Here is a 12,532-nt window from a genome sequence, read left to right on the forward strand (position 1 = left end):
AGGTCTTGCTAAAAAGAAATGTTGATAAAAAATGCATGTCTTACAAGATGTTAATGTATGTTAAATATCGTTTCAGGTAAGGCTTTGGTTCATATAACCTAAATAATTCAATCGTTATATTCCGCTGCTCTGCGATGGCTACATTAACCAACCTCGCAATTGGAAAAGTCGATCATGGGGATGGACTGAATTATTCGGGTTATGGTTAATTTTGAATTTTGCAAAGAAGAAACTATGTAAACAAATTGTCATTTTATGTCAAGTATTTCTATTTAAACATCATATTTATGTCATCACGGTGACATCAAAATGACATTTTTTGCACTAAATTGTAAAGATTATATCTGACTATTCTCCAATCAATAAAGCTAACATGATTATTGGAATGATTGACGGGTTTTACTATTTTTTGGCACAATCCAAAACATAGCTCTTTAATATCATTTATACACGTCCTTTGAAATGCATGTAACCGACTTTGATTTGCATTTAGTACAATATAGTCATTCTAATCATTCACTGTATAATTATGACATGATAAAGGAGAAGGGACATTAAGGCCAATCATTGACCCAATGATATGAAGTTTTATTACTTTCACTAGGCTGATGCTTTTGCTTTGCTGGCGGACTGCTAGTCCCCAAATGTATCACCAGCCCAGTAGCAAGTACTTCTGTACTGGCATGCAAATACTAATATTGGGCTATTAAAATTTGTTGTAGCACAATTTTGGAAATTATTTTAAATTAAGGAATATATCACCTCAAGCAAAGCTCTTGATCTGATTCCTTCATCGTCTTTGGCTATACTTGTGATCCTTTTTGGTTTATATGCTCTTAATTTTGTGAGTTTTGTGATTTTCAAATAGCTTGTCTTCTAGAATCAATGAAGAGACATGTACTGTCGAAATGCGCAGTAAAATTGTTACCGTTAATGTTATTGAAGATAAATATTGTTATCATTATATATTCAACTATTTACGTTTCTTTCACGTCAGTGAAAAGAACTATATTGATGGTTTTCAAGATTGTTAGCCCACGTAGCTATGTAAACCAATCCTATACATATTACATGAAATTTTAATTGCACTATTATGCATCCCAAACTGACCATTTATATACAGGTAATTTTCATTATTGAAACGTTCCAAAAATTTAACGACATTTTCATTGATCCTTCTCGTTATTGATGAACGATTTGTTCAAAAGGATCCACATTAGGAGATAAGTAAAATCGAGAATGGAAATGGGGAATGTGTCAAAGAGACAACAACCCGACCATAGAGCAGACAACAGCCGAAGGCCACCAATGGGTCTTCAATGCAGCGAGAAACTCCCGCACCCGGCGGCGTCCTTCAGCTGGCCCCTAAACAAATATGTATACTAGTTCAGTGATAATGGACGTCATACTAAACTCCAAATTATACACAAGAAACTAAAATTGAAAATGATACAAGACTAACAAAGGACAGAGGCTCCTGACTTGGGACAGGCGCAAAAATGCGGCGGGGTTAAACATGTTTTTTGAGATCTCAACCCTCCCCCTATACCTCTAGCCAATGTAGAAAAACAAACGTACAACAGTACGCACAGTAAAACTCAGTTCAAGAGAAGTCCGAGTCCGAATGTTTGCCATTGGGACAAGTATCCACCAGAGACTAAAGAGCTAAGGTGTTAGCAAATATTGGTCACTTTACAGCCTTCCGTAATGAGAAAAATCAATATAGTGAGCTATAAAAGGCCAAATCATGAAAAATGTGAAACAGTTAAAAGAGAAAATATGGCAGACACCAACCAACGACAACAACTAAATTTCAATTCTTCGAATGGGACATGCGCATAAGGAATTTGTGACGGGGTTAAACATGTTTGTGAGCGCTCAACTACTCTAAACTGGGAAAGTAGCGCAGCAGCACAACATAAAAACAAACTTAACAAATCAATTGGAAAAGGCTTGATTTATCAGATCGACTCAAAGCACAACGAAACATATAGACAAGAGCTCAAAGTACCGATCTAAGATTACTGGCAGTTACTGAAAGCGGAAAAGGCTTGATTTATCAGATCAACTCAAAGCACAACAAATCATATAGACAAGAGCTCAAAGTACCGATCTAAGATTACTGGCAGTTACTGAAAGCGGAAAAGGCTTGATTTATAAGATCAACTCAAAGTACAACAAATCATATAGACAAGAACTCAAAGTACTGATCTAAGAGAGTACTGGCAGTTACTGAAAGCTTGTTCAAAGCCTTAACTTATAAGTAAACCATAAGGTATGTTTATAATGTTTCGTGCAATTTTTTCGATTTGTCACGGTTCACTGAAATCGGAAGAAATTTAGTCTGAGTTTTCTTCTATTTCGCTGTATAAGCTCTGGAAAATTTAACAGCTCGAAGAAAGGGTAAGTTTAATAAAACAATTCAAAAACAGGTTTATGTAATTGCCAAATAAAGAACAGAAGATGAACTACTCCAACGTGACCAATAAGGTCAACTATACAATGTCACGTACGTGACTAGATAATATCACGTGATGACACTTTCATAATACTGTCAATTGGAAATATGAATACTCGCTATAGACTCGCTATAGATGATATGAAGTAGTCCTGTTACAGTTTAACTAATTGATTATAAAAGATAAAAGTGTATTTGAAACAATGTATAGTTGTTGTAACCTTTAATTAAAGTTAGACTTTAAATACTGCTGGGGAGGATACCGTTTTAGTAACATGATCTTTTATTCATAAGCAATATTTAGTTTACTAATCTGTTAAAATAACAGTAGAGTTGGTTGAATTGTTATCATATACACTTTATCACGTATTACCATCATTGCGATTTGACAATTTTGGAGGGAGTAATTTGACTTTGAAAACTTTTGGCCTATTATCACATAATGACAACTATTAAATACTGCTGGGGAGGATACCGTTTTAGTAACTTGATCTTTTATTCATAAACTATATTTAGTTTACTAATCTGTTAAAATAACAGTAGAGTTGGTTGAATTGTTATCATATACACTTTATCATGGATTACCTTCATTGCGATTTGACAGTTTTGGAGGGAGTAATTTGACTTTGAAGTCTTTTGGCCTATTATCACATAATGGCAACTATTAAACGTTAGCTCTAAGATCGTTTGTTCAAAAATGTTTTTACTTAATAGGATTGTTAGTCATTTTGTCTACACCATACTATACCGACAATTAATTTAACATTTTTTAGGGAGTTATCAGACTTCAACCATTTGTTCCTATTGTATTTTTTGTGGAATTCTGTTTAATCTATAGTTCTATCTGTACATGGCGTATTTTTAACTGTTCTTTGTGTGAGTAGTTTTTTTGTTTTTTGTTTTTTTTTTTTGTTGTCGGCATTTTTTTGGTTACTGTTGTTTTAATGACTTTGTTTCTTTTCCACTTTTGGGACGACCTGGTTGATGCCCATGGCGAGCTATTTTCATCCCTTGGCATCCATCGTCCTTCTCTTAACTTTTTTACATTTTAACTTTTTCTTGAGAACAACTAAACAGAATGAAACACAACCTAGCGCAGATGTTCAACACACATTTTTATTTCATGTGTTTTCACTTAAGTGCCCATTCGTCAACAAAAATTCCCGTCATGGAATCATCTAGTTTCTGATTTGCTAAATTTTTTACATACTATTTTCAAGAACTAGTGTATGAATTGAAATCAAATCCTACATTCATGTGTCTGTAAGTTTCTTTTAACGAATAATTTCACTTAATCGGTGATTAGAAATTCGAAATGACCATAAGCGGAGGACAAAGTTAACATTAAATAAAAGGTAAAATAACAACAATACCGAAATCCATTGAAAATTCAAAATGGAATGTCCATTATCAAATTGCAAAATCAAAAGCTCAAACACATTAAACGAATGGAAAACAACTGTCATAATACTGACTTGGTACAGGCATTTCACTATGTAGAAAACGGTGGATTAAACCTGGTTTTATAGCTAGCTAAACCTTTCACTTGTATAAAAGTCGCAAAGATTCTATTATATTGACAATAATGTGTGATTAAAACAAACAGACATAATATGTAAACATGTCAAAAACAGTCAAATTTGTGTTATAATCTTAATCACTGTGAAAACAAACAAATATGTCAAGAAAGAAAACCAAAATGGCATATAGACACCCTATAGACAACGAACATACGCAAAAATGAAAGATAAGAATAAAAAAAAATGACCTTGCACAATAACACATTGGCGGGATGTATAAATACCGAGCCACGTCAAAAGGATATTACCAAATATGAACTAAACAGTAGAGGTTGAAAATATACTAGTACAAAGACACATAAAATGAACACTATAACACGTAATTAAGATGACAAACAACATCAGTACCTAGAATCTATACTTCAAGACCATCATGTATTGTTTGTGAAGTTGATACGGAATATTTATCAACAAGGTCTTTGTACCTTCCGATGAACTTTTTTTTGGAAGAAGGACGAGACGTTCTTTGACATAACCCTGGTATATGAACTTTCTATTCAGACACTGGTGACGTTTAATAAAGTCTGAGACGGGGAAATCATAACATTTGATTTTCAAATTGGACAGCAAAATCAAGCCCGAAGATAAAATGAAGAGCATGAACGGATGAAGTAAAGTGAAAACAAACTTTGCAGCAATAATCCATAAGAACTTTTCGCGTGTTTTTCGATGAAAAGTTCCGTATAGTGTTAACGGTTAAAACAAATCGACATAAAGCCATGTCATCCGAAGCGAATATATTATTGTTATTCTTACAAGAACAGGCTTTGCTCCTTCTCCTATAGATAATTGCCGCGTGCTTGGAGGAAAATGAAACGAAAACAAATATTTTGAAGTCTTTCGTTTTACCTCCACCACTCGAGGAAAACTTGCTGCAACGATACAACTGAGAAGTTTGAAAGGTTTTAGTAAACTACTGAATTTAGCAATTTATTAAGGTAAAACTGTTATGTCATTAGGATAATATTCGCTGGAAGTCCTATGCGGGATATTTTTACTGTATTGTACTTGATAAAGGTATTACATTTCAGGTAATGTCCATGAGTCTCTTTGTCATTGCCTTGACTGTACACAGACATGTCTTATCAAACCCTACTTAGATCAGAACAGCTACTTTAAGTGCTGGAAAACATGATATAAGACGTGTTTGTATGTTTGTAATTCAGGAGGAAGGTTATTCGAACCGTTAATGGTGATTATACCCTTTTTAATTATCAAGCCCATACATCTCTATAGTCTTTACAAAACCTTACGACTTTATGTTCAAATGTCTTTTTTATTATTGATTTAAATATATCTATTGCGATGGCTTAGTCTAGATCTGGTGAGTATTATGCGCCTAATTTAATTCTTAAACCTGGATTTGCAATTTTTGTTATGCCTTGTAAGGAGTGATGCATCATCTTACATCTTAAGGCCAACCTTTCTTATGCAAAAACACCTCCTGCAGGGTTAAGAAAAATTAAGCAGGACTGAATTTATATCACATCATTTTCATATTTATTGTTTATTGTTGAAAAAGATTTACGAGTTTAGAAAATCGGTAAACTACTGTTGACTATTCTTTTTCAACCTGTCAATAATAAACTCATCATTGATACCAGTTAAATTTTGTACGTCATACGCGCGTTTCGTCTCAAAAGACTCATCAATGACGCTCGATTAAAAAAAGTTACAAAGGCCAAATAAAGTACGAAGTTGAGGAGCATTGAGAACCCGAAATTCCGAAAGGTTTAAACGACTAGATGTTCATCCGTCTCAAAATAAAACCTGACGCGATCATTGAACAAGTATAATTATAACCTTTCCCAATAAGTAATTTAACAGGTCGGGAACACTACCTTATAAGGATATGCGCAAATAAGCATACTTATGTCCTCGCAAACATAATTGGTAATTTACGTATGACGCAATTTCTTTTTTACCTGGGTTTTTGACCAATCCACTAAATGAGATTTAAGGTTCATCAAAAGGAATTGAAAAATATGGCCTTGTTTACATCACAAAATGTACTATGAGTACAGACAAACTGATGCATCTAGGAAAGTTTTAAGGCATGACAGAACCTAGATATATAAAAGTTATATGTTGTCTATGTTTCAGAAAATTTTAAACTTTCCTGGATTTTGATGTGCATTTTTTCCAGTCTGCAGAAGATAGCAAAATCAACAAACACATGAGTTTCATTTGATACGGCCCACTCAGTTACACAGTTTAAATCACCTATTGTTTGCAGATGTCTATTGTCCATCTATTGTCTATTTAAATCAATATTACTCACAACATTCATTATATGAGGGGTGTTTCTCAAACCTCTTTCCCAAAGTTTATTTTGGCATCTTCTGCAGGAATGAAAAAAAAATGAATAGCAAAATCCAGAAAAGTTTATAATTTTCTGAAACATAAAATGCATTTAAAATTTAATTATCTAGTTCCTGCCATGCATTAAAACTTTTCCAGGTGCACATGTTTGTCTTTACTCAAAGTAAAATTTGTGGTGTAAATATACGGCCATATTAGACAAAAGGTTATGATGAACCTTATTGCCAGATGGACTACTACGTGTTTATGATCAACAGAAAACACGTGTTATTTACTGAAATACAACACATTTTTTCATGCATTGCGGGATAAACAATTTCGCTTAGTTTTTCGAATATATTATATAATATTATTTTGTCAAATATGTGTTGGGGTCACTAAAATGTCCCGGCTTTCACATAATTGATGTAATGATATTGTACCTACTTTTATAATTAAAAAAGTCATTTAAATCGAGGAAGGGTACGTATTTATTACTTAGTCTATAAGAAACAAACACAAATACCTTTCAGAAAGATTGGCTTTCCATTATCTTGTATAGAGATATTTACTATAGAATTCAAAAAAGTATTTTTAACCCTAAACGAAATAGGAGTTGCACAATGGACTTATATGATTACGAATCTGAGAAAGATTCATTAAATCATGATAAGTGGTTTAGGAGGAGTTACAAATGCAATATAGGTACCCCATATAAAGCAATGGCAAAGTTTTTGTTAAGGAAGAAACTCCAAAAATAATTTTGACCAAAAACAAAATATGAAGTGCAAAATGGTATTGTATGGTAACTTGAGGAATATGAGATAGTTTCATTTCGTTATGAAAGGTGGTTAAGGAGGTCGGAGTTGTGGATACAAAAGTTGACAAAAAACGAACGACCAGACGAACGGACTAAGAGACAGACGGACAGCCGTACGGATGGACCCCTCACCACTATATACCTCCGCCGCTTTACCATGAAAACGGGGGTACACATATCGATTTTTATACTAGAAATTGGTCAATTCATTTAATATTTTACTGTTTCACGTGAAATTAACGCACAAATACATTGCATAACATCGGACAAAACCTGTTCAATTACTTTTACAAGGCGAAAAAGAAAGTCGAATTGTGTAGCCAGTAAACACGTTTTTTTTTATCTGAGCATGCAAATTGAAGATTATGTTATATATTTTACATTTAATACATTGGCTGAACAAACAAATATATTATGAGTCCCAGACACTATATTAATTGACTGTTTTCCCACTAATTCCACAAGTTTTTAAGTGGTAGTAAACTCGTAGTAGCCCACAATGCATTGTAGTTCATTGAATCGATTGGTCAGTTTTTCAAGGCCATGTTTACCTTCTATTTGGGAAATTACTATGCAAATACATGTATATTCATACGTCAGGAAAATGTAGTGGTCCTGGCCTGTTTAAGCAAAGTTAACAAATTTAAAGGATAAATTTAACCGAGTTTCTTTGAAAATAACATACCGTTATAGTGGAGTGACAAATCAAGAAAAAGTTTAATGGACCGACATACCTCGCAGCTGAAAATCCACTAAATGATAGAGTAATTATTATACTACCATTTTAGCTCTGTCAAAGAGTTTTCCCACGGTGCATTTTTTGTAAAATCGCGATAAAGCATGACTTTTCGATTTTTTTTTCTTTTTCATTGTATAACACGGGAACGCTTATAATTAATTCCCGAATAAAGATATCAGCAAGTATTTGCTACAAAATGAAAGAGCAATGTATCAGCTTTCATTTAATATCAAACTTAAATATCATATAAAAATACCTTTCGAGTGAATTTGGAGAATTTTAATGCATGCGGCATTTTTTCAACCTAACCGTCTGTCAAAGTATATCAAATTTATCACATACATCACCCGTAGTTGGTTTTGACAAAAAAAAAAAGTGAAACAAGCAATACTTGAGAAGTTTTGATATATCAAAGTTTGATACATACAAATCAACTTTTACAAGTTATTCTATAATTTTCATAAAGCCGTTTTACTATTAAATTTTCATCTCAATAAGTCCTGTTGCGTTCCCCTTTCCTATTTTTCCCTGACTTATGATTTACTGTTTTTTTCACAACGAATTAAATTGTGCATTTTCTTAAATTTTGAAATAGGTAAATAAATTTCTTTCAAATTTGTTTCTAGATGTTTGACTTTATACAGTTGTAAGGTTACGTAACTTTTGGGGTGTTTTTATTCTTGTTGATCTTTTTTTCGAATATACTAATTTTAAACTACATTAGAACAGATACGAATTAATCCGGAAATGATTGGTAGTCCTGATTCCATTAGAACAAATAAAGTATCATAGGTCGTGTTATAAAGCCTATAAATGTACTAGTAGATTTTTGTTTATACATTTGAATTAGGGGAAAACCAATGCTCAACAGCGTGTGCAAAACGTTCCGCGGATGAATCAACTTGTGTTAAAACACGCTTCATGGCATTACCATTAGACTGACCCAAATGTTTATTCTGCATACAAAATCCATTCAAACAAGTTAAGCAATTAAAGCATGTCGAGTCGATTGAGCGTTCCGATTATGTTTTAAATGCCACAAAGCACCAGACCGACTATCCAATGTTATGTTTACTCTCTATAGATTACCTCAAGGCCAAGGCGCTGAATCATTCAGCATGCATTGTTAACTACTTGCTGAAATGAAATACTGAACTTGCTTCTGATGCTTCAAATGAATCGTAGCATGATGTTGCTTTAAAAAAAACTATCAGAAAGTCTACACGATGATCCGTTTGTGAAAAAAAAATCTTTTTAGTTGTCGTTTAATTTGCTAGATACATATTGTTCCTTTCTTCCAGAAGAAATATGAAGTAAGTATACACCTGCTAAACTACAACAAACACTTAAGCATTACTACGGCGGAAACATTGTTGTTTAGACTCACAGAGGACATGACAAATCAAGTATGATTTTCAGTAGCTCAATTAGTGTTCTCAGAGATAGAAACAAGTTTTGAAAATGATCCTTCCCCCTGGTAATAGATAAGTCTATTCATATGGAGAATGACTACATTATCATGTGATAGATACTGTACGGAAATGTATATCTTTAACTGAGTGTGTGATATTCTTGCATTAAAAACCAGCGTACCCTTGGTCAGAGATGGTATGGGTATTGTACAAATTGGAATAAAGAATTGAAACGGGGAATGAGTCAAAGAGACAACAACCCGACTAAAGAACAGAAAACAGCCAAAGGCCACCAATGGATCTTCAACGCAGCGAGAAAATCCTGCACCCGGAAGGTTTCAGCTGACCTCTAAAAAAGAATGTTTACTAAAGCATAAAGTCTTTATGTGAAACAACAGTTTTAGAGATTTGGCAAAGGACTACTTTAAAACCGTAATAGCTTGTTTTGAAAAACTTCGAGTGTGCCGTGAACGTGTCTGATCGGTGTGATGTGGAACATTCTAAAACATTAGCAGAAATAATAAGGAGGACTTTTTCAAAAGGTGGTATATCTAAGGTTCTTCATGTAATAGAATGCAAATTAATAAAAGATTGTAGATTCGTCAGTGATCTATATGACCCCAGAGGCAATGCTTGATCAGTACATGGATATCTCAAAAAACTCAAGAGTGAAATCGGCGCTATCTCAGGATGCTTTCAAATATTCCTCTCGTGAATTTTACGGACGCCATCACAGGTTGATTGACCGTTATGGAATATCCGTGTCACAGATGATAGCGGATATGTTCCTAATGTCGTAACTACAATCCCGCCCGCTGTTTTTGAATGTGACCTACCGAATTAGACTTATTACCAGGTTTGTACTAATTTGAGCAACTCGACGGGTGCAACATGTGGAGCAGGATCTGCTTACCCTTCCGGAGCACCTGAGATCACCCCCAGTTTTTGATGGGGCGTGTGTTGCTCAGTCTTTAGTTTTCTATGTTGTGTTTTGTGTACTATTGTTTGTCTGTTGGTCTGTTTCTTTATAGCCATGGAGTTGTTAGTTTGTTTTCAACGTATGAATTTGAATGTCCCTTTGGTATCTTTCGCCTCTCTTTTCTTAGTGAGACTACCTCCTTCGGTGTTAACTTTACAGTACTTTGTTCTCCTATGTTCTTTATGGCATGTTAACAAAACTTTCCCAAAAATATCTTTATATATTGTCATGTATTATTGCATCGCTAAATATTAAATATAAATATTTGTTTCTATAATTTCCGTATATAAAGATATTTTTTTCATTTTCTTACATGTTGGAAGCGGGGTATTCGTCATAAATCTCTGAATCTGTGAACATTTCACGTGTGTTTAGAATAATGCTACTAAGAAGATCTACTATATAGTATCTCATGATGCCTTTTGATAATAATGTCAATTGGAAATCTGAGTACTCACCATACATGATATGAAATTATCATGTTTCAGTTTTTTATAATTACTTAGATTAGGCCTCGGAATATGCAATACTGTTTTTTCAAGATACGATCAAGGTAAATTTGACACGATGTAAAACTACCTTTTACCTACTTTAGATTCTAAATTCTGGTGTAGAAGACACAATTACTTCATGTATATTATAACCACTTTTAACTTGATCTTTTATTTACGTAAAACACTTTACTCATCTGTAATTATGCAATATACTAGTAGGGTTGGTTGAAATGATATCATATAAGGAAAACTGTAGTATTTATTCTTCCATAGACGACAATACTAACATTTTCTAAATTTACCACTTTTTATAATAAAAACCCGGGAAAAACAGTTAAGAGTGATATTAGTGCTTTATTGTTCTGTTTTAGAAATTGAAATCAAATGGTATCATGGCCATCTTTCAACGGAGATTGTTAACGGTATCCATGCCCACCGTCATTTTACATCCAATTTATGAAAATTTGGAATCCTTTTCGAATAATTCTCAAGAAAATATTTCAATGTGTTTCAAAATTTATATTGTAAATATACACACTGCAGTTATTCATAAATAAATTCGAAAAAGATATATTGTACCCTTACATCCAGCGCTCCTAAGTTTACTTCCTTCACCTGCCTTAGGTTCACTAAAAGACAATCTAAAGCCAAGAAAATGTAATACTACTTTTTTCCCTATACACTAAGCCATTTATTCCTGTAACAAGTCAGGAATTTGACAGCTGTTTTCCATTCGTTCCTTTGATTGATTTATATAGTCGACTGTTTAGTTTTGTCCGGATTTATGGACGTCCCCTTTTTTTAAATTACCTTGGAGTTCTTTTTTTTTTTTTTGGTTTATACGTCTTATTTACAATCTTTTTGATCTGACAATTTTGGAGGAAGTAATTTGACTTTAAACATATTTAGCCCATTATCACATAATAGTAAAACATGAATGCTAAGCTCTAAGACTTTTGTTCAAAAAGTTTCATACTCAATAGGATTTGTTTTTCATTTTGTTTACTACACCATACTATAACGACAATTAAATTAACAATTTTATAGGGAATTATGAATTTTCAACGTTTTTTCTTATTTTTGTTTTGGTGGAATTCTTGTTTAATCCATAGTTCTTTTCTGTACATCGTGAATTGTTTAATGCTCTTTGTGTTGGTAGTCTTTTACATTTGGAAATGATGTTATCAGTCTTTTTTCTGCTAATGTTGTTTTACTGTCTTTGTATCTTTTCCCCATTTGAGCACACCTGGCCGAAGCTCATGGTGAGCTTTTTCATCACTTGGAATGCATTGTTCTTCTTTTAATTTTTCACATTTCAACTTTCTATTAAAGAGATGCTATATACGTACATATTTTTATTCCATATATTGTCACTTTGGTTACCAATTCATTTACAAACATTGCCGCCATGGACTACTGAATAATTGTAATTTTTTAAGGTAAGAACTGTTATGTCACTGGGATAAGATTGACCGGGAGTCCTATATGGCATATTTTTATGTATTGTACTTGATAAAAGTGTTGCATTTCAGATAAATTTCATGTGTCTCTTAATCATTGTCATGATTGTACACATACATGTTTTACCAAACCCTACAAAGATCAGTACAGTTGATTTAAGTTGCGGAATACACATGATATTTGTCGTGTTTTAAATTAAGGAGGCAGGTTATCCGAACCGTTAACGGGGACTCTATCCCTTTCTTTGTTATAGAGTGTATTCATCTCTATAGTCCTCACAAAAAGTTT

This window comes from Mytilus californianus, unplaced genomic scaffold (genome assembly GCF_021869535.1).
Source record: "Mytilus californianus isolate M0D057914Y unplaced genomic scaffold, xbMytCali1.0.p SCAF_3, whole genome shotgun sequence".
Lineage (NCBI taxonomy): Eukaryota > Metazoa > Mollusca > Bivalvia > Mytilida > Mytilidae > Mytilus > Mytilus californianus.